Consider the following 19,680-nt stretch of genomic DNA (forward strand, 5'->3'; position numbering starts at 1 on the left):
AGGACCATGACAGCATCTCAGACACCAGAAACATGAATATTCATTATGATTACTTTGGATCACATTGTGACATCAGAATGAAGCTTCAAGGGTATGCTCTTTCCAGTCTTTTGACTTGAGGGCAGACAGCAGTGTCAAAACATTACCATATTGTGATAGAAAGCTCACCTGCTTCTTTTTCCCTTTGAAATTATTATCAAGTTTTGGAATAGGCTGTAGTCATCACACTTAAGCTTTGGATATTGAACTTGTGAACAGAATATTAGCAAACAAACTAAAGAAATCAATAAGCAGTCAGCAAGTTCAGAAACTGTTATATTGGATGACTTTAAGGTCAACTACTGTTTCATTAACAGAAAATTTCACTGGAGTATTAAAAAATGTTCCAAGATTTCTTTTTTTAAGTGGATTATCAGTTCATCCTCATAAAGGGATGCAAGAAAATACAGTTTCTCTCTGTCTCTCTCATTCACTTTATATCTCCGAATGGCCTGGTTCAGTTTTTATAGGGTTTTTTGGGGAGAACTGACATACAAATAATTTAGCTACATTATTTATAAGAATAATAAATTTTCATCAGATATCAAACCAAGTGTTTAAAATTATAGGATTTTTATTCTTCACAACTGCAAAGGTATATATTTATCTGTTTTAGGTACAATAATTGTCACCAAATTGATCTCCATACTAATCCTCATAACCAGTGAATATATTTTCCATATGGCAAAAGAGACTTGGCTGTTGTGATTAATAAAAATTATTCTGGATTATCTGTTGAAGCTCAATGGAATCACAAGGATCCATATAAAAGAACTGATGGAAACAGGAGACCCCATGGCAGAAAAGAGATATTACAGGGGCAGAAGTAGAGTAATGCAAAACACTAGAAGGAGGACAAAGACTTGAGGCCCCCTCTAGACACCAAAAAAGGCAATTCTCCTCTATGGCCTCCAGAGAAAAGGCAACACTGCAGCACCTTAAGTTTAGTGCAGTGAGGCTTATTTTAGATCTTTGACTTCTAGAATCACTAGAGAATAAACATGTGTTGGTTTAAGCCCCTACATTGCAGTGATTTGTTACAGCAGCAACAGGAACCTGATATACTCTGTAGTGAGACATCACTTTTTACTCTGCCTTATAGTTATATGTGTAAAATAATTTTACTCCAACAGACTATAACCTTTTTGAGGTCAAATACTTATAAACGCCATGTTACTTAACATAGTACCTTTTTCAATGTATACTCTAAATATAAAATGTAATCTCACCACGAAACAGACTCAGATGATGGAAGGTCCCCAGTAAGTAATTCCTAACTATAAACAAAGGGAAAATTCCATGATGAATGATGGATGCAAGAAGTGAGCATATATTTAGTACTAGGTAATAACTTTCAAATATTTTCTGAGATCATTTTTCTAATGGGTTTGAATTGGACTATCATCCTAAGCCAAAACAAACAAATAATAAAAACAAAAATATTACAATACCTGTGCCAAGATATCACTGTTTGGGTGGTTTTAATGGGAAGGTGTAAATATTAAGGGATTTCTTCCATATCTATGTGGTTGTAGATGTCAGAAATTACAATAGATCTGTAGTGGTTGGGAGATTTAGGCCTCCTTGTTTTAGAGAAGTGGAAGATAATTTTCAAACAATCTAGCTTGTGTTTAAGAATCTTCCATTTCTAAAGTAAAAGTATAGAGTGTAAGAAAATTTAATCTTCTTTTCTTTTTGGTGAAGGAATAGATAAGCTGTGATGGGTATGGAAACTTTGGAGGAGGGTGGTGGAAGGCAGGTGAGATATTTTCATATTCAACTTTAGGGGAGAGGCAGAAATGAGCAAGTCACACTGGGAATGAAATGGGGTAGTTGGATCTCTGTGATTATACCTTGTATAATATCCAGTTTAAAATGAAGGGAAGTCATGGTTATATGATTTCTCCATTGGGTTTTTCATGTGTCTGCATATCTTGTAAGCTAAGACAATGAAAGCTTTTGCTCAGACCAACTTCTCAAGGACTTTTGTAGAGTAAATGACCTTGGAAGATAGGGATAGTGTCTCCCTCCAGAAAAAAAAAGGCTGGTTTATTTGACATTCAGAATAATATCTCCCTACAGGGCAAGATTTGGGAAGGTTCTTGTGCAGCTTTTTTTTTTTATAAGGTTGGGGTCTCCTATATATGTAGTATTTATCTGTGTGCTCCTTGTCATCCTTATGAGATTTGAGGGACAAGTATTGGCATGAACATGAAGCTTATGCTGTCTGCTAGTTAGTGAGTACAGAAGTTTTCTGTCTGACCCAGAAAATCATGTCTTCTGTTAGCATCCATGAAATTATGGCAAATTGATTTGTTAGCTTGAAGTAGGGAACAATCTCAGAACCTAAACTCTTGACTTAATTTCTAACATCAAACTGTGTTGTTTTTTCATTGTTAAATTGAGGATTTTCATACCCATTGGTTTCATTTAGATCTATAATTTCATGCTTCTCTACTACGACACAAATTGTAAAAACATGCAGTCTGATTCAGGAGTTCCCAAAACGTGTTCTCTAGACCATTTTTCATAAGACTTTCTGTATGTATCTGTGACCTATCTATGTGTGTGTATATATATACACACACAGAGCACACTTATTGTAACAGAATCTTTGAGATTAGGGTGCATGAATCTATCATGCAGTTGCCTCTCAGGCAATGAGGGTGTTCTCCAATGTTTGGCAGAGGCTGAACTGTGGAATGTAAATGGATAACAAGTAATGTACGGCCATGTATTTCTCTTTCTGGTTGCCTTATTTTGCTTTTTTAAATTAAATATTGTGGTTTACTGGGAATCATTTCTTAGAAAAATAGATTTGTTTAGAAAAAAAATGGATTAGTGAGAAGGAATTATCAGCTCTCCAGCTCTGTCAAAACAAACACTAGACCTTACACTTAAAATAATCCTTTCAAGTTTTTAAGCAGTCTATGATAATACTGTCATCACTTTATATTTTTAGGTTTGCAAGTTCAGCTCTTAAAATGTTGATTGTAGGATTTTGGATGGCTTTTTTTTTTTTTTAAACCATTGTTTATTGCATCTGCAGTGGGCACCAGGTTTCTACCAGACCAGTGCTGCTGACTTGTCTATTTGACTTAGAAGCCAACACAATAACTTTTTAGCAGTAGGAATATGTAAGTAAGGGATCTCAGTATTTTCTGTAAATCAATCATTAAATCACCCTTTTAAATTGCTAAAAAGTTAAAACTATAAAACTGTTGCAACGGAGTAGAAACAGTGTGGCTATGGATTACATTCTTGTTCTTTCTCTTTTTGATTCTGAGATCTTAAGCAAATAACAAAATATTTGGCTTAGATTATATAAAATGGTTACAGTTAAATTATATGATCTAGGAGCTTCCTGTTACATAGTTTTTAGTAGACATCAGTTTCTTATTTTAATTGTATGGCAAAATTCACAAACATTAGACATGATGAATTAAGCATTCCTAAATTATTAAAATATCTACATCTCCAATAAGATTTAAAAGAAACATACCTCAAAATACATCTACGCAATTAGATGTTTTCATCATGGGTATTAATTCATATCAATATTTGTTAAACGAAACATATACCTTCAAACATATATAGAAACACATTCACAGAAATACATTCAAAGACTGAGCATATTTTTAGATCTAATTTCTCCTTAAGGGTAATTTAGAAATAAAAATTTTTCAGGGATTTTTAGATGGACATAAAGCCTCAACCAATTTGGTAATGCTCCTCTATCTCCCATCTTTTAAAATCATTGCCTTTAAGTTCTGAGATGGGAGTTATTTTACTGCCTTGCATTTTCTACTTTGACTTGGACAAATGGTGCCAGATTTCTTTTGCTACTATTTGCAATGTCTTTGTTCCCATAAATCTGAAGTTCAGAAAGTCTTAAGGGAGACAGTACCGTTAAATAATCTATTTCTACACCTTTTGAAAAGCTTAAAGGATAGATTAAATATAATAGTTTCAGTGATAGATTTATAATATTTCCTACCTCTGTTGAATATCTTAATTTAGTAAAATGTTTCTGTGGTTGTGTAAATGAATTTGCAACACCTTCACAAAAAATAACTATTATAAAGAAAAAGAAGATACTATTACAAATATAAAATCAATCTATGAATTAGAGTTAAATAATCACACAAGTTTACTTTTAGATGTAAAAATCTGTCTCAGATATCCAGAAGATATACATTCTGTGCTCTGCAGATGTAAGAATATAAGAACTGTATCAATTAGAATTAAATTTGTCTACATACAAAATATAAACCTCTGGCAAAGGATTCATATTTAATCTTTGGCCAAAAAAAAAGATCCAGTGGTCTGTGTCTCACAATTGATGTGGGGCTTCACATATTTTAACCTAACCCTTCACTTCTCTGTCCTTCCTTATTTGGCCTGTGTCTTCTATCTCTGTTGTTAGGACCTGCCATTGTAGAAAGGAGAAAGAACTTTTCTTTTCTTTTAAGGAAAAACAAATTCTTAATGTCACATTATACTTCTGTTTATGCTTTATTGGAAAAATTTAATCTCATGGCCATACTTAATTACAAAGCAGGATAAAACAGAATAGTGACTTTTATTTCATATGGCAATGTGGCTAATTAAAAATAGGGAATCTGGAATACCTGGATGGCTCAGTCAGTTGAGCATCTGACTTTTGATTTTGGCTTTGATCATGATCCCAGGGTTGTGGGATTGAGCCCCTCATCTGACTCTGTATTGGGCATGGAGGATGCTTCTCTGACTCCCCTTCTTCCCTTCCCCCACTTGTGCTCTTTCTAAAATAAAATTTAAAAAAAAGGAAATCTGTTACTATAGTAGTACCCTTTATCCATGAAGGATATATTTCAAGACTTCCAGTGGATGCCTGAAAATATGGACAGTACTGAACCCTACATATACACTGTTTTTTCCTGTACATACATACCTATGATAAAGTTTAATTTATAAATTACGTGCAATAAGAGATTAACACAATAAAAATAGCAGAAATTTCTTTTTCCTTTTTTACAGTTTCATAGATACGTTTGTTCTTACCATAAAATTTAGCAACCTCAGCATATAATTTTTTTTTCTATATTAAGTCAAGATCTTTTAGGAGAGCCTGGGTGGCTCAGTTGGTTAGGCGTCCAGTTTCAGCTCAGGTCATGATCTCATGGTTTGTGGATTCGAGCCCCGCGTCAGGCTCTGTGCTGACAGCTAGCTCAGAGCCTGGAGCCTGTCTTCGGATTCTGTGTCTCCCACTCTCTCTGACCCTCCCCTGCTCACACTATCTCTCTCTGTCTCTCAAAAAAAAAAATTAAAAAAAAAAAGATTGTTTACTTTTTCACATAGGGAAGCACACCACAGCTTCTCTTAGGCATATCCAAATTGCAAGCATCACTACTTCTGCAGTATAGTGCCATAATTTATTTATTTATTTATTTTTCATTGCATTTGATAACTTTGCCTTTTTCTACAGCTTTTATTTGAATTCTAGTAAGTTAATATACAGTATAATATTACAATATAATTTCCAGTGTATAATACAGTGAATCAACACTTCCACATATCACCCAGTGCTCATAACGACAGGTGCACTCCTTAAAGCCCATCAACTATTTCATTCTTTATATAAAATAAGTATTACTTGAACACAAGCACTGTGATACTGAGATTAGTGATCTGATCATCGAGGTGGCTACTATGTGACTAATGGGCAGGTAGCACATACAGCATGGATATACTGCACAAAAAGTTGATTCTCATCCCATGCAGGATGGTGCAAGAGGGTGCAAGATTTCATCACACTACTAAGAATGGTACATAATTTATTAGTTGATTTTGAAGTGCTTGGGTGGCTCTGTTGGTTAAGAATTAGGCTCTTGATTTTGGTTCTGCTCATGAAATCATGGTTTGTGATTTGGAGCCCTGCATCAGGCTATGTGCTGACAGTGTGGAGACTGCTTGGGATTATCTCTCTCACTATCTCTGCCCCTCCCCTGCTCTCACTCTCTCTCTCTTGAAATAAATAAACAAGTTTTTTTTTCTTTTTACTACTGGAAATTTTGTATGCCTGCTAGAAACAAAACAAAACAAAACCAAAAACAAAACAAGTCATCTGAAAAGCCTTAATTCTCTCATTTTCTGGATGTGAAAATGGAGGATGTCACCAACAGCTTGATATATTGCTGACAGTAACTGAAACAAAATGTTTGTTTTTACTTTAGATAAATATCCGGATGTAAAAACCTAAATGTGCATTATATAAGATAATAAAGCATAAAACACTACTGTCTCTCTTGATCTAAATTTACTCTGATAATGTACCCCAACTCTTTGTAAAATAGAAAAATGAGGAAATGACTTGCTCTAATCCTGTAAAAAATCCGAGTCTCCCGAGACTGATAACTTGTATCTCCCCATGTTGAATTTTCAGCCGATGAGGCTTCATAGCCTCTTTCACTCAATCTCTCCTCTTTCTCCTTTGCTTGCTATCTTTATCTCTCTAGTGATATATTATCTAAAGGCATACATCTAATGTTCCCTTGTTGGTTTGGTTCTTACCTGATCTGTCCATTGCTGTAAGTGGGATTTTAAAGTCCCCTACTATTATGGAATGGTTATCAATGCTTTTCTTTCCATTTGTGATTAATTTGGGTGCTTTCACATTGGGGACATAAATATTTATAATTGTTAGATTTTCTTGGTAGATGGAACCCTTAATTATGCTACATGCATCATAGCTCTACTTAATCTCTTGTTACAATCTTTATTTTTAAATCTAGTTTGTCTGATATGTGTATGGCTACTCCAACTTTCTTTTGATGACCATTAGCATGATGGTTCTCCATCCCCTTACTTTCAATCTGCTGGTCTCTTTAGGTCTAAAATGAGTCTCTTGTAAGCAGCATATAGATAGGTCTTATTTTCTTATCCATTCTGATACCCTATCTTTTTTAATTGGAGTGTTTAGCCCACTGACATTTTTTATAATGTTTATTTTTGAGAGACAAACAGCATGGGGGAGGGTGAGAAAGAGAGGGAGACATGGAATCTGAAGACAGGCTCTAGGCTCTGAGCTAGCTGTCAGCACAGAGCCTGACACAGGGCTTGAACCCATGAACTGCAAGGTCATGACCTGAGCAGAAGCTGGATGCTCAACTGACTGAGACACCCAGGGGCCCCTACTCCATGGACATTTAGAGTACTGAAAAGTATGAATTTAGTGCCATTGTGTTCCCTCTAATATTGGTGTTTCTGGAGATGTTCTCCTGTATTTTCTAGTCTTTGTTTTGTTTTGTTTTGTTTTGTTTTTGGCCTTTTTGTTTTGTTTTGTTTTGTCTTTTCTCCACTCAAGAAGTCTCCTTTAAAATTTCTTGTAGGGCTGGTTTAGTGGTCAGGATCTCCTTTAGTTTTTGCCTGGGAAACTTTTTATCTCTCCTTTTATTTTTCATGACAGCCTTGATGGATAAAGAATTCTTGACTGCATACTTTTCTCATTCAACATGTTGAATATATCCTGCCACTCTTTCCTGGCCTGACAAGTTTCTGTTACGAGGTCTGCTGTGAATTTGATCTGCATTCCCTTATAGGTTAAGGACTTTTTGTCCCTGGCTGCTTTCATAATTCTTTCATTGTTTGTGTATTTTGAGAATGTGATTATGATATGCCTTGGTGATGCTCAGTTTTTGCTGAATCTAATGGAAGTTCGCTGTGCTTCTTGGATTTTGATCTCTTTGTCCTTCCCAAGATTAGGAAAGTTTTCTGCTGTAATTTGCTTACATAAACCTTCTACCTCTCTTCCTCTCTCTTCATCTGATGGAACTCCTGTGAGTCATTATGTTACTCCTTTTTAATAAATCACTGAGTTCTTAAAGTCTTTTATCATTCTCTTTTGCTTTTTTTCCTGCTTCATTATTTTCCATAATTTTATCTCTGAGATTACATCTTGGGTATAGCAGTTTTAGTTTTGTCCTGACTAAATTTTACTTCTTTTATCTCTGCAGCAAGGGAGATACATGCTTTTTTCAATCCCATCTAGTATTCTCTTTATTGTGATTCTAAATTCTAGTTCAGACATCTTGCTTATATCTTTGTTGGTTACGCCCCTGTAATTATTTCTTCCTGTTCTTTATTTTGGGCTGAACTCCTTCATTTTATCATTTTGGAGAATGTGTCTGTAGGAAGCCACCATACACACACAAAAGATAACACTTGGCAAAAATGGAAATTGGTGAAATGATTATGGAAAGCAGTAAGTAGGTTTCTCAGAAAATTAAAAAATAGATCTACCATAATCCAATAATTCCTCTTCTGGGTATTTATAAAAAAATGAAATCACTAACTTGAAAAGTTAATATGTGTTCCCACATTCACTGCAGCATTATTCACAATAGCCAAGACATGAAATAACCTAAGTGCCTATGGATGGTTGAAGGGATAATGAAAATGTGTATATATATATATATATATATATATATATATATATGTGCAATGAAATATTACTCAATGATAAAACATAAATGTTTTGTAACAACATTGAGAGAACATGAGGACATTAAGCCAAATGAAATAAGACAGAGAAAGGTAAATATTATATAGATTCATATATGTGCAATTTCTAAAAAAAAAAAAAAAAAAAAAAGTAAAATCTGACCTGCTGTGGATAGATTTGGAGAACACACTGGTGGTGCCTGAAGCAGGTGGTAGAGGTGGGGTGAAACAAGTGAAGAGGATCAAACGGTACAAAATTCCAGTTATAAAATAAATAAGCCACAGGTACAAAACATACAGCATTGTGGCTGTAGCTAATAACACTGTACTTATGTATAGGTGGCTGATTTTGCATCCTGTGGGGCATGACTGAGGTCACTCAGTACTAAAGTTTGACCTGATGCTTGAAGGCCTGTTGATTTATAGCTGAAATATTACATGAGACAAATACAACAGACTTCGTACCAGTTTCTATTGGTTAGGTTAGCCAGTGATTGGCAGAGTGCTTTACTCATGTTGAAAATTTGAGTTCTGCAGAGAGCTTACAGGGCAGATGGGTGGATTGCTGAGAAGGCTGACCTCCTATTAGCCTTGAATGCCCTCACAAGTTCTTGCCAGGTATGCCAAGAATGCAAGGCCCTGACTGACCTTTACCTTTGTCATGTGTCAATTTGAAACTTTTAGGAGGAAACATTATCTCCCAAAAAGCAGGCTTGCTTTTCTCACTATAACAGTAGTAAGTTCTCCCAAATCAGGGCTTCCTTCAAGTAATGCAGACGGCTAGTGTGCAGGCATCCATAATGGGCTGTTTATAGTACCCTGAGGGTCAGAGGGAGTATTGGAGGCAATACAAACCAAAAGAATTTCTGGCTACTGTTCTTGCTATGAGTAATAAAGTCTTTGTCTTCTATCCAGTATTGTTGTGCCTTCTGCCAGGATCCATGAAACAGTAACATGATAACAACTTAGATTATAAGTAGAATAAAATTTCAGAACTTAATAGTTCTTGTCAAAAAAGTTGTCTGCTCTACTGCTTCTTGGGAGAGAAATCCATCATTGGTAGAAAGGGTCAATGATTTCTAGCTGACTATGAGTTTCAGAATATGAATTTTTATACCTGCCTATTGCTGTTTTGGGTTTTCATAATTCAGATAAATCACATAACTTCTTGATCTCTCATCTTTTCTCCTCAATAACAGATAAATTTATAAGTTAAGTTTTTTTAAGTGTTTTGACATGTTTGGATTTAAGACACCATAATAGAATCCCTATACTCTTTCATCTCCTTTTATTTCTTTTTATCTTCATCCTCCTCCATACATTCTCTATGGACTTTACAGATCTTAGAATATGTCACTAAGATAGCAAACTTGAAGGTTCATATCTTCACAATAAGCAGAGTAATTTTGGGGGGAGATTTTTATGGAAACTAGAATAATCAACCTCAGGGGCATCTGGGTGGCTGAGTTGGTTAAGCATTTGACTCTTGGTTTCAGCTCAGGTTATAATCTCATGGTTCGTGAGTGTGAACTCCAAATTGGGCTGTGCGCTGACACCACGGAGCTTCCTTGGGATTCTTTCTCTCTCTTTCTCTCTCTGCCCTTCCCCCACAAACACACCCTCTCTTTCTCTCTCTCAAAATAAATAACAAACATTAAAAGAAAATCTACCATATACATGTGAAATTTTAGGCCATTAAAGTGCATCCCTAATGAAAAATACTTTTATACTTTGCTGACTATAGACAGAGTGGCAACATTGCCCACGCTATTCCTTAACAACAGGATGAGAAGTATGATAGAAATAATTGTCTCAACTTTTTCTTTTTAATGTAACCTACTTTCTTTTCTTTTTATACCACCCTTCAACAATCATACATACCTGCAGAATCAGTATGCACATGTATTTATTTGGAAAATTCCTATGTCTAGGGATGTATCTGAATTTACATTATTTTTAAACCATTTAGAAATTGAAGGCATAAGAATCATGTTTTCATTCTCAGGAAGATCACTGAAATTCTTTGGACTGAATAAGTTTTGTCTTTTGTATGATGATGATAATTCCTTATGATTTTTTGTAAGAATCAATTAGATAAATGAAAAATTAAGCATTCACAAAATACAAAGTGTTAATTTCCCCAAAGTGTATTTATCAGATTTCTAGGGATGCCGTAACAAAGTACTGCAATATGACTGACCTAAAAGAATAATTTATTCTCTCGCAGTTCTGGAGGCTAGATGTTCAAAGTCAAAGTGTTGGCAGGGCCATGCTCTCTCTCCCTCTGAAGTCTCTAGAGGAAGATATTTCCTTGCCTATTCCAACTTCTGGTAGACTTATGTGTTCTTTGGCTTGTGGTCTCTGACTCCATATTCATGCAGCATCCTCTCCACCTGTGTCTGTCTTCTTATAGGGACATTCATCATACTGGATTAAGGATCCACACTACTCTAAAATAACTTCCTCCTAATTCAACTCATTTTATCTGAAATGATCTTATTTTCAAATTATGTCAAATTCTAAAATATTGGGAATTAGGACATCAACATATATTTTTGGGTACACAGTTCAACCTGTAACAGTCCACCTTTGGATCCTTAAAATTCAAGTCCCTTCCCATATGCAGAATACACTCACTCATCCCATTATGCTGCAAAGCCCTAACCATTCAAGCATCAACTCTAAGTGAAAAATCTCATCTAATATTATCAACTCGAAATCCCAAATTTTATCCTCTACATCAATTATGGATGAGACTTGGGGTATGATTCATCCTGGAGCAAAATTCCTCTTTGTGAATCTGTAGAATGAAATATTAAGTTAATTGCTTCCAAAATATAATAGTAGGACAGGCATAGAATAGATATTCCCATTCCAAAAGGGAGAAATTGGAAGGAAAACGGGGTGATGAATCCCAAACAATCTCAAAACCTATGGAGCAATTTCAATTAGATGCCAAGACCTGAGAACTATCTGCTGGGCTTGTTGCTGTGGCTCTCAGCCCACAGGACATCGGTTGTACCCTCTAGCCCCACAGGGAGAAGTTCTCTTCACCCCTGTCTTTCAGGGATGTCCCAGAAATAGCTGATGGTGGTACAGCTGCCCACTTTCAAGTGGTGCCTGTACATTATGTAGAATCATATGTAAACCATTTCTAAGACTTCTCTCCTCAGTCAGGTGATTGGAGCTCCCCACAAGACTGCAGATGTGGGCTGGGAGAAGGAAGGAATACAACAGGTGTGAGGACCACGGACATCTGAGATATTTTATGTAATGTATCTGTGTCTACAGGACCTGCTTGAGCCTGATCTCATGCATACCACTTCCATTTTATGACAGACTGTTATTGTACATGCCCAATTTTATGACTTGGTGAATTGGACAGCAGCCAGTTCATGGTTAGCAGTTAAGTTTGCAAATGCTTACATGGTTAAGCATTCATCCTACTAAGTTCCAGCACTGAAGTTTAGAATTTCAGCATGTCATTTTAGAGGCCATAGTCTAACCTATAAGGTCATGGTAATTAATGATAATTCATTTTTACTGTGTTATTACTATCTTTACAATGTTGAACTTGTCTCAATGCAACTCTAGCTTTATCTTATTCTAATGACTTGATTTTTATTATTTTTTATTTTCTTATTTTTTTTTTAAGTTTACTTATTTACTTTGAGAGAGACAGAAACAGTGAGATTGGGGGATGGGTGGGGGTGGTGGAGAGAATCCCAAGCAGACTTTATGCTGCCAGCACAGAGCCTGATGTGGGCTCAAACTCACAAAACTGTGAGATCATGACCTAAGTTGAAACCAAGAGTTGGACGCTTAACCCACTGAGCCACCCAGGTGCCCCTAATGACTCGATTTTAAAATGAGACAATAAATGCTACTTTTAATCCACCAGATGCCAACATTTACTTTTGCTGACAAAGCAGAACAAATAGACGGTCATGTGCAGGTGTCATTCCAAATTCCAAAGTGTTTAAATTAAAATGATAGTGCCTATTTCTACTATCATTTATCCAGTGACACAACAGATATTGATTATGTTACCAGGGTATTACAGACATGATTCAAGTATTTTGTTGTGGAAATGAACAGAACAAATAAGTCTCCTGTTCTCATGGTTTCTATAGCTAAGGGGAGACAGAAAATAAACAAATATATTAAAAATATATAATATTAGTTCAGATCATGAGTGATAAGTATTGCAAAATTAAGAAGACAGGGTTTAAAAGAGATAGAAATTCAGTTGAACACATTATGTACATCAACACTGCATCAGGCATTTTACTATTTTGCATATCATGACCCTGAATTTTATAGCATTTTTAAAAATAAATTTATAAAAATATAAGTATCATATTTCATTTTGTCTGGTGAGGAAATTGAGGCAAACATTGAGTTACATCTCAATCATCCTTCAGATACATGACATAGGGTCATGCTAAGGCTTGTTTTACCTCAGAAAGACCGTGCTTTCTGAAATCCCACACTGAATTTGTATGGTAGTTTATATTGTGTCCACTATGGTGAAGCTACCAAAGTGTATTCTGCACGAATATACTTGTTATATTTACACTAATCTTCCCTTTTTCTAATTCTTACTATTTGTGTATACAAGTACTGCCTTATTGTAATGTATTTGTTTCTATAATTGTACATAAATCCTTTCATGTGCATTTGCTTTACTTCTATTAAAAATGTATGTTTTCATAGAGGTACAACAATTGTAATTAGATGAAAAAATATTAAAAACATCTTATGGGATATGGTATCAAAAATGCATCAATCCTGCCCTTGAACATCCATGTGTACCAACCCTTGTAAAGTCCTTGATAAAATATATTCATAGAGGAGACAGGTAGAAGAAAACAAATCTCTTTTGGTTGTTGTGGCTTCATGCCAAATGGCACAGGGACAGCCTGTGCCTATATCTAACTGAAGCTTAATTGACTTAAAAAGGCATGCTATAAAATTCAAACTAAATTTCATATCTTATAATACTCGTTTCAAGAAAAATCAGAATATAGCCACTATTGAGAAGACTCAGGTGGTATAATGGAATTAATGTAATATCTAAGGTAAAACTTGATTCCCCATTACATTAAAAAAATAACTTATTGGATGGGGAGCACAAAAGAGAGGAATAGGGCTATTACTAAGAAAGCATGTTTGCCTTGTGGATGAACTTAAAGATGTACAAAAATAACTATATACTCAAAAAGTGGTTCTGGAGCAATTGGATGATCTCATAAGAAAGAAAGATGTATAATAGTGTTTGTTATAGTGTATATAAAAATTGATTGGAAAATAGATCATAGACCTAAATGTAAGAGCTAAAACTATGAACACCTTAGGAGTAAATGAAAGAGTAAATCTCATTTATCTTGAGTCATGCAATAGTTTCTTAGATATAATATTAAAAGCTTAAGCAACAAAAGAATAAATAAATAACTTGGGCTTCAACATAATTAAAAATCTTTTTTGTTTCACCATCAAAAATTGAAAAGATCCTTTTTAAATTCTTCTAAAAAAATAGAAGAGGAAGGGACACTTCCAAACTCCTTTTGTGAGGCCAGCATTATAAAACCAGATATGGACACCACAAGAAAAAAAAATTACATGTCAATATCTCTGAAAAACAAAATGCAAAATCTTCAACAAAACATTAGCAAACCAGGGGTGCCTTGGTGGCTCCCTCAGTTAAGCACCCAACTCTTGCTTTTGACTCAGGTCCTGATCTCATGGTTGTGAGATCAAGCCCCAACATTGAACTCCATGCTGGGTGTGGAGCCCGCTTAAGATTCTCCCTCTCCCTCTGCCTGCCTCTCTCTCTCTCTCTCGCAAACCAAATACAATACATAAAATAGGAACATACACCATATCAAATGAGATCCATTTCAGGGATACAAGGATGGTTCAACATCTACAAATCAATCAACATGACACACCACATTAACAAAATGAAGCATAAAACTCATATAATCATCTTAATAGATGCCAAAAAAAGCATTTGACAAAATTCAGCATCCATTTATGATAAAAATTCTTATCAAAGTCACAGCTAACATAATATTCAAAGGTGAAAAGCTAAAAAAACTACTTCTCTAAGATAGAAATAAGACAAAAATGCCCACTGTTACCTCTTCTATTCAACATGGTATTGAAGTCCTAACCATGAGAATTAGATAAAACAAAGATATATATGGCATCCAAATCAGAAAGAAAGAATTAAAACTGTCACTATTTGAAGATGACATATTATCTATAGAAAACCCAAAGATTCCATTAAAAACCTGTTGAAATAAATCAGTTCTATTAAGTTGCAGGATACAAAATTAATACAAAAAATCTATTGCACTTCTACATACTAATAGTGAAAATCAGGACTCAATTATTAAATAATCCCATTTACAATTACATCATGAAGAATAAAATTTATACCTAAGAATACATTTAACCAAGGAGTTGAAAGACGTGTACTCTGAAAACTATAAGACATTGGTGAAATAAAATCAAGATGCCATAAATGGAAAATATCACATGCTAATAGATTAGAAGAATTAATTTTGTTAAAATGTTCAAACTACCCAAAGCAATATACAGATTGAAGACAATATCTATCAAAACTCCAATGGCATTATTCCCATTACTAGAACAAATAATTCTAAAACTTGCATAAAACCACAAAGGATCTTGAGGAACTATAGAAATATTGAGGAAGAAAAAGCTGAAGGTAACATGTTTTCTGATTTCAAACTATATTATAAATCTATAGTAATCAAAACAGTATGGTGTTGGCATTAAACCAGAAACATCATTGGAATAGAATAGAGAATTCTTATACCATCTTACACCAGAAATCTTACACCATACACAAAAATTAACTCAAGATAAAGACTTAAATGTAAGGACAGAAACCTTAAGACTCCTAGAAGAAAACATAGATGGTAAGCACCTTGACATTGGTCTTGGGGATGATATTTTAGATCTGACTCCAAAAGCAAACAAAAGCAAAAATGAAGTAATATGACCACATCACATTAAAAAGCTTCTGTACGGCAAAGAAAATTAGCAATAAAAGACAATCTACTGAACAGGAGAACTATTTGAAAACTATATATCTGATAAAGGGTTAATATCCAAAATATATAAATAATTCATACAATTCAATAGCAAAAAAACAAAAAAAATGATTTAAAAATGGGCAGAGGAGCTGAATAGACATGATTTTTTTTCCCTTAGGAAGACATACAATCAATAAGTATATAAAAAATAGTCAACACCACTAATCATCAAGGGAATTGCATACCAGAACCAGAATGAAATACTTTTTTACACCTGTTAAAATGGCTATCACCAAAGAGAATAGAAAATAACAAATATTGACAAGGATATGGAGAAAAAAGAACTCTTGTGTGTATTGCTGGGAATGTAAATTGGTGCATACCCTATGGAAATCAGTGGCATTAATTTCCTCCGAAAATTAAAAATGGTACTCATATATGATCTAGCAATTCCACTGCTGGGTATTTTCCCAAAGAAAATGAAAACACCAACTCCAATAGATATATGCACACACCCACCCCCATGTTTGCTGCAACATTATTTACAATGGCCAAGACATAAGAGCAATCTCCATGCTCACTGATGGATGGATGGTTAAAGAAAATACCATATATGGAAACAATGGAACACTATTCAGCCACAAAAGAAAAAAAAAAAAAACTTGAAATCTGGCCATTTGCTACACCATGGATGGATCTTGTGAGCATTATGTTCAGTGTAGTCACTCAAAACAAAAAAAAAAAAAAGAAAGAAAGAAAGAAAGAAAGAAAGAAGAAAGAAAAGAAAAACATCAGATTATGTCACTTTTATGTGAGATCTAAAAATTTAAAAAACCAAGTCAAAACTAAAAAACAAAGAAAAAATTAAGCTCATAGACAAAGAGAACAGCTTGGTATTTGGGAGGAGGGTGTGGGCAAGATTGGTTAACAGGGCCAAAGGCGCAGACTCCCAATTATAAAATAATTAAGTCAGGGGATGTAATGTACAACATGGTGACTACAGTTAATAATCTTGTGTTGCATATTTTAAAGTTGCTAAGAGTACACCTTAAAAGTTCTCATCACAAAAAAAAACAAATTCATAAATATGTGTGGGATGAAGGTCAACTAGACTTATTGTGGTGGTCACTTCACAATGTATACAAATACTGAATCATTATGTTGATGCCTGAAACTAATATAATGTTATAGCCAATTATTTATCAAAAAAATTGAAAAGACAAACCAGGCAATTATTTACAGTTCCACATGTAAGGAATTTAGAAGATGCCAACATATCCTAAAACTAAGTAAAAGTTGAACAAATAAAAAGAAATCAACAGATTTTCTTGGATTTATAAGAGAAAGAGGACATAGGTAACCCCTGCCCCAAATATCAGAGAGACAGATGACTAAAGGAAGTCACAACTTACCAGAGGAGCAGGGGATCAGGAGCAGAAACCTCTATAGAAACTAGTGCTGGAGTAGAAAAACCTGAAATGTAACGGATGAATTCCTGCAGGTTCAGTGTTAACAAGTCTGAGAGTAAAAATGCCAGGGGAAACTATCACGCAGGGTGGGAGTGGAGGATCATAATACTGTAAATATCAGAGAAAAATCCCTTCCTGCTTCAGGCAGAAAAAGGGGAAAAGGAGCCATTTTGAAATAACCCAGAATGCTCTCTTCTTTTTAACAAGGTATGCCTTCCGGGGAAAGTAATTAACCAACACCTAACCCATTGGGAGAATTATCAGAGTTTAACTGACCTTAGGAAGGAAAACACTCAATTCAAACCCACTCTAGTCAAACTGTCCCACCTGAGAGAGGAGAAAAAAATGAGAAACTCTAGTGAAGTCCAGAGCTTAAGTCACCAAAAGACTGTAAACTAATCAGAGGACAATAAAATGTGTTCCCTCCCCTTACATCACACCACCACATAGTTAAGAACCTATTTACAATAGTTCCTTTCACCTAATACATCATGTCTGGCTTTTAACAAATTACAGGGCATAACAAAAAAGAAAAAACACAGTTTGAGAAGACAGAGCAAGTGTTAGAAGCATGTATGACAGGGATGTTGGAATTATAAGAGCAGGAAATTAGAACAACTATGATTAATATGCTGAGGGTTCCTGAGGATAAAGTAGATGACGTGTAAGAACACTAGTGTGATGTAAGTGTAACAATGGAAATCCGTAGCAAGAACCAAAAATAAATGCTAGAGATTAAAAAAATAGAAGAAGAAGAATCTCTTTGATGAACTATTAGTAGACCGGACAAAGCTGAGGAAAGAATCTCCAAGCTAGATGTATCAGTAGAATCTTTGAAAAGAAAACAGCAAAAAGAAAGATAAAAAGAACAAATAATAGAATAACCAGGGACTGTGGGACCACACGCATGGTATATTATACCCATGATGGGAAGACCAGAAGAAAAAGAAAGAATGGAATAAAAGAGATGTTTGAAACAATAATGACTGAGAACTCCCTAAATTAGTATCAGGTACCAAACAACATATTCAGAAAGCTTAGAGCACAAAGCAAGATAAATGCCAAAACAAAAACAAAAATCAACAAAGAAAAAAAAATACAAATCAAAAACTACACCTCAGCATATCATTTTCAAACTTCAGAAAATCAAAGATGAAGTCCTGAAAGAAGCCAGAGGAAAAAACCATCTTACCCAGGGAGGAACAAAGATAAGACTACTTCTTCCAACAAGAGCAGAATACATATTCTTTTCAGGTGCACATGGAACATTCACTAAGATAGACAAGATTCTGGGTCAGAAAACACACCTTGATAAGTTTTAAAAAATATAAATCATACAGTGTCTGCTCCCAGACCACAATGGAATTAAGCTAGAAATCAATAACAGAAAGATAACTGAAAAATCCCCAAATACATGAAGATTAAACAACATACTTCTAAATAATATATGGATCAAAGAAGTCAAGGAAAAATTAAAAACTATTTTGAACTAAATGATAACACAACTTATCAAAATCTGTGGGATGCAAAAGCAGTACTTAGAAAGACATTTATAACATTACATGAGTATATTAGAAAAGAAGAAAGATCTACATTTCCACCTTAGAAACTGAAAAAAAAAAAGCAAATTACATCCAACGTAAGTAGAATGAAAGAAATAATAATGGGTGCGACTGCATCTCAGAAGAACTGAGTCATGAGACCATGCTGGTAGCCTAGCTTCTTCCACCATCTATGTCCCATGTATCCCCTCAGACCTCTTGAAGGAATCCTTGCCACCTAGATAGGAGTCAAAGACATGTTTGCCTTAAGGCCACAGTCACTGCCATGCCCAAGAATAAAAGTAAAGGAAGTAAAATTAGACACAGAGGTAAGAATGATAATGAATCTAAAGGAAGAGAGCCGGTATTCAAAAATGATGGTTAGGAATATGCTCAAATAATCAAAATGTTGGAAAATAGATAATGCAGGGTTTGATGGCATTAAGAGGTTATGTTACCTCCAAGAGAAAGTGAGAAAAAAAGGTTTGGATAAATATCTCAGACTTTATATTGGTTTGTCTAGGAGATTACCAGGATAACGAAGCTGATTCAATTTTAAAATATGGTGCAGATGAAGCCAGAAGACTCAGGGCATAATGAGCTTCCGGAGCATGCTAAATTCAATAAAGTAGATGCATTCGGTCCTGGACATGATGACAACATGCACTTTGGCAACACTGGAGCTGATGAAGGAGATGTGGCGATATCTAAGTTGAACTCAACATTTTATGTTCCAATTTTTCTGAGAGTTGTTCTACACTTTGGAGTCTGGCTATGACCAATTAAAGAAGATAAAAGCTTTATTTGAGTCAGAGCAACTTGTTAAAGCAGACTGATTTATTTCTAAGGTATTTCTATTTCTTTGAAAACTAGGAATGCTGAATATCTTAAGTCAAAAGTTAAAGCTATTTTGTTCTTTTGATGTAATGGAATTTATGGGTGAAGACTCTATCTTCTATTAAAAGAAGAGGGTGTACATTGCTGCTTTTCCTCCTTTGACCACTTCTAGTAAGTAAATGATATTTTGAATAACCATTTGCCCTACACTCATCATGGATTATGATAAAGCCCTAGTTTTGATAG

The 19,680-nt window shown here is 34.7% G+C and overlaps 1 pseudogene; it reads left to right on the forward strand.

Annotated features, from left to right (window-relative positions):
- Positions 1-18,883: 18,883 nt before the first annotated feature.
- Positions 18,884-19,375, forward strand: LOC115291138 (annotated as a pseudogene).
- The last annotated feature ends 305 nt before the right edge of the window (positions 19,376-19,680 follow it).

This window comes from Suricata suricatta, chromosome 5 (assembly GCF_006229205.1).
Source record: "Suricata suricatta isolate VVHF042 chromosome 5, meerkat_22Aug2017_6uvM2_HiC, whole genome shotgun sequence".
Lineage (NCBI taxonomy): Eukaryota > Metazoa > Chordata > Mammalia > Carnivora > Herpestidae > Suricata > Suricata suricatta.